Source organism: Phoxinus phoxinus (assembly GCF_949152265.1).
Source record: "Phoxinus phoxinus genome assembly, chromosome: 14".
Lineage (NCBI taxonomy): Eukaryota > Metazoa > Chordata > Actinopteri > Cypriniformes > Leuciscidae > Phoxinus > Phoxinus phoxinus.
Window position 1 is genome coordinate 23,032,122 of NC_136889.1, and position 4,921 is coordinate 23,037,042.

Genomic DNA, 4,921 nt, shown 5'->3' on the forward strand with positions numbered 1-4,921 from the left:
AAATATGGAAAATTTTACTACACGATTCAGGGAGCAGGCTACACAGTGAACTCCGAGAAAAGCTGTGAATAAAATACAATATTCAGAAGTAAACAGTGTAGCTGACTAAATGTTTAGCTGACAGAGTGTTTATGTCAGAATGTTTATTTTTAAACAATTACCTTCTTTTGCCGATATATTTAGCGATATCTTTTGCATTTCTAATCCAAACAACGTCAAACTTGACACTGCACTTACTCGTGCCCGTAGCAAGAAACCTGTCAAGTTTGAAATCCATTGGACTAACAGTTCGAGAGATATGTGGTTAACAGTATACAGACAGACAGACAGACAGACAGACAGACAGACAGACAGACAGACAGACAGACAGACAGACAGACAGACAGACCTTCCTGTAATTTATAGATATATGCTATTCACATTATGTGAAGCTCTGTTAAATATATTGAAATATATTTTGAACATATATTATTTAAAAAATACATTGAACATAAACCTTTTAAATTGTTCCTCATGTTACATCTGTAAATTGTGTACATATTGTGTATATTTCATAAAATATATCCATGCCTTATCATGTTTAGTTTTTAATAAATGTTTAGCAATTTTATTTATACACCACGTTAACCATTTATATAAAGCTATATAATATTATAGACTATATTACATTATATTATAGCCTATTATAACCTATTATAAATGACTTTGTAAACATTGTTTTACACTCAATGCTTCATATTCTTATTCCATTTACAGTTTGGTGATGGCCACGAGTCTATACACTTAATGTTAACCTCACATTTCAGGATATTTTATCTGATTATCAAATAATTCCCTCCATTTCTTCTTTCATGTAAATGCTGCGTGACTTCTACGTATTTTAATTTGCGCGCGCACTGAACATTCGAGTTGCTTTTGAACCAGATTTGAACTGGAGTTACCATGGAAACGGGCGGGGAGCTCAACTGACGACAAGCAGCAACTCTGTCTCTCACTGTTGGTTTCGCTAATTTCAGGTAAGTTTAGTCCCTAAAATTACACAAATAGTACATAAAAATGTTTCTGACACATTCTTTCATGTAAATAACACGCTTCCGTTGAATATTTACTTTATAGAAATGGTTTAGTGTCTTCGGGAAAAGTCCGTTAGCATCTCAACTGTTAGACTTTAGCTGTAAGTTTAGGCTTTAGGCTTGTAATCTTGATTAACGATTTTGTAAAGGTTTTGGTGGCAATTTTTTCAATGTGAATGGAAGTAAACTAAATTATCTTAAAATTAATTAACTTAAAATTATTCACTGGACGGTTATTTCGTAGTTTTCACATGACGAAATGCCGGTTTTATAATGCCATTTATGCCTAGTATTAACACGAATGTCACGCAACCGCTTAATTCACACGTAAGTTAACGTTAATTCCAAGTCAGTTGAATCACCGTTTTCATATTAATGTGCTCTTTTAATTTAACGTTAAGCATACAGCGCGCGCGCGCGCACACACACACACGTTACACACAGATGAATAACCTTACTTCAAAAAATGTATATAAGTTATTACTTGACAAGCTACTTTTTGTTGTTTTTTTACAAGTGAATGAACGATTTATTTGTCCAAAGGACAAGTACAAGACCAGGGTTAACGTTAATGCCAAGCCCTGGTTTATACATTTTTATAATTTTATTATAATAGCTTCAAAGAAGACCTTTCTCAATGTTGCTATTGTCATACAATGAAAGTATTATATTACTACTTCCATAGTATGGCAAATTAGTACAAATTAGAAAAGTTTAGCAGGTACACAGAATTTTGATGCACATTATCTTATTTTCCCCTCAATGATGGAAGTTCATTCATTTTCAGGTGTAGCTAATCCTTTACAATGTGTTATTGAACCTTTCCATTGTATAACATTTGTAAGCTACATTTTAATCTTGTGTGGTTTACAGTTTTTTTCCCACAGAGACTTCCAATGGGACGGGCGTCTGAACTGGCGGATGCGGAGCATCAAGCTTCTACTAGTTCTTCCCCCTCAAGGCCAAAGCATACCAAACAGACATCATCCCATTACAGGACAACCGTTGGATGCATTGACCTCTGAATTGGAGCTCTAAGGTGAGAGAAACTATCCCCGTACTATGCTCGAAGACGAAAATTTTGTCAGCGTGCCAGCATGTTGTTGTGGAATGTACTGTTGCATGAGAAAAAAAACACTCCTCACATGTGAAAACACTTTGCTTTACTGATCACTAACCAATCACATATAGGTCAAAGGTCAGATTACCTGTTTTGAACTATTGATGCCATCAATGGACAGAGACTGTATTCTTTACTGTATTCTAAAGAATATACTTTTGGTTTACATATGTTTATGGTTGTGTTGTATGCTACTGTATACAACAGTAATGTTTGGCCTAATAAACATGTTATGTTTCTACATTACATTGGTGTTTAGTGTACTTGTTCCCGCTCTCAGCAGATTACTGTCACTGTAGAACATTGTATTGAAGTGAAGATATAAGCCTATGAAAGACCAGAGTGCTTTAGATATAGAACAACAGTGTTTAGGCCTACATGGTATATCCAAAAATGTACTATTATGAAAGAAGTGTTTGCCATTTGATGCAAATGCTTCATTCTGTCATGTGGTTATGGCATTTTGAATGCAGTGTTACATTTTGAAGGAGATGTGAGGCATTTTGTGTGTGCAGTTTTGGGAATTGTGTGTAGAGTTTTGAAAAAGGGTGACATCGTTTTGAAAACATGTGTTTGCAGTTGGAAAAAAACTAATATAAATTTATAGTACTCAAAGCACAGTCTAAATAACTTTAGGGTTAACATTTATGGAGTAGCCACACTGTTATTATCAAATGTTTATGAAATAATAATTCACCAATTTTTAGTAACATCAGTCAATCTGTTTTTTATCCACAGACGGGGCATGAAGAGACTGGACCACAGACTGGACCACAGTGCTAGTTTGGCACACCCACACTACTTATATTTAAGGGATAGTTCACCCAAAAATGAATATTCTGTCAGTAATTACTCACCTTCATGTTGTTCCAACCCCGTAAGACTTTAGTGAAATCTGACAGCTGTCTCACTCCTCCATAGGTCACACGCATCACACACATGACCAGCGTCGGCCAATGGTGAGCCTACGTGGTGATGTGCAACACAGATATACTATGTGCAGTTATACTACGTAAACACACTTAGGCCCACGGAGAACATAATGAATAGTGGAATAAAGTCATTAGTTTTGTTTGTTTTTTGCGCACAAAAAGTATTCTCGTCGCTTGATAAACATATGGTTGAGCCACTGTAGTCACTTGGACTATTTTAACGATGTCTTTAAAGGTGCAGTGTGTGATTTTTAGAGGCATCTAGTGGTGAGGTTTGCGAATTGCAAACAGCCAGTCACTTACGGCCTATCCCTCCCTTCTCAAACTGGAAGGAGAAGCTACAGTGGCCGACGTAACCAGCACATTTCTCCCCACATAGCAAACCCACAACACAGCGAGGGAGAAGAACCACATAAAACTATCCAACTACAAAATTTTTCTAACAGATTAGTTTAGCTGGCTAGTATGAACTGTTATGCTGTAGGCTAATGTTAGTGTTTTACAGTCAATAGTACTAATCAGCTGATTGTCTCACGAACGTAACAGCACATTTATCCCCACATAGCAAAGCCATAACACAGCGAGGGAGAATAACTAAGTTACATGAAACAATATACCTACATATTTTACACCACTGACAAGGGAAAAGTCACTTCACACAGTGTCTATGGCTAGCTTCTAGGTAATGCTAACATTATGAAACAACCGTTTTCATTTGCAATGTTAAAGTTGGAATACCTTACCTATCCAGCAGAAAACAGGCAACTTCGGCGTCGCTTTGAAAGCCTTTTTCCCTCAGTGAAAGGGAAAGCTTTTCCCTTCCATCAGTGAAAAGCAACACCAATGTTGACCCGTGATTTTTAGATTTACCCTCCGTCGGCTCTTGTCCTAAACAATATGTGTTTTCTGCAGCTTCTCATTCAAGTTAGTGACGAAACGCTCTGTAGCGCTGTTTGTTCGCTGTCGGCTACGGTAGAAACATGACGTCACAATATGTCGAGCTTCATAGAAGGGGGTGCCTGCGGTTATGTAGATATAAATGACTCAAAACATAACGGTTCATTAAGTAAGGTCTTTATACACCACTGAAAACATAGTTATGATTCTTATATTGCATTTCTGTCAATAGATCCTCAGAAATATTACACATTGCACCTTTAATAACTATTCTGGGCCGGCAAGTTTCAATCCCTCAAGAAGCCTATGGAGGAGTGAGACAGCGCTCAGATTTCATCAAAAATATCTTAATTTGTGTTCCGAAGATGAAGGAAAGTCTTACGGGGTTGAAACAACATGAGGGTGAGTAATTACTGACAGAGTTTTCATTTTTGTGCGAACTATCCCTTTAAGACTTCCGTTCATCTTCAGAACACAAATTAAGATATTTTTGATGAAATATGAGAGCTGGCTCACTCCTCCATAGGCTTCTAGGCAATTTCATTCTGCCGGCCCAGAAAGTTAGTAAAGACATGTTAAAATAGTCCAAGTGACTACAGTGGCTCAACCTTAAGTTTATCAAGCAACGACAATCATTTTTGTGGGCCTCTTGAGTGAGTTCACAAAAGTGCCGCACTACATCGAGACCCATCTGCGTCATCTTCTCAGTTCTCGCTGATCTCGTGAACTCTAGGGCTGGGATGATTAGTGGTCGACCGATATATCGCCCAGGCTGATATATCGGCCGATATAAGGCATTTTTCAAATATCGGCGTTGGCCGATTCGTTTTTCTGATTGGCCGACGTTTTGGAAGCGGGACTTTTATTTTGATGGGCGGCGCTGAGAACACGAGCGCCTG

The 4,921-nt window shown here is 37.5% G+C and overlaps 1 long non-coding RNA gene across 1 annotated transcript; it reads left to right on the forward strand.

Annotated features, from left to right (window-relative positions):
- Positions 1-876: 876 nt before the first annotated feature.
- LOC307010549 lies at positions 877-4,470 on the forward strand. Its single transcript, XR_013800212.1, has 3 exons — positions 877-1,016; positions 1,947-2,112; positions 2,932-4,470. It is a non-coding gene; the product is annotated as an uncharacterized lncRNA (long non-coding RNA).
- Positions 4,471-4,921: the final 451 nt, after the last annotated feature.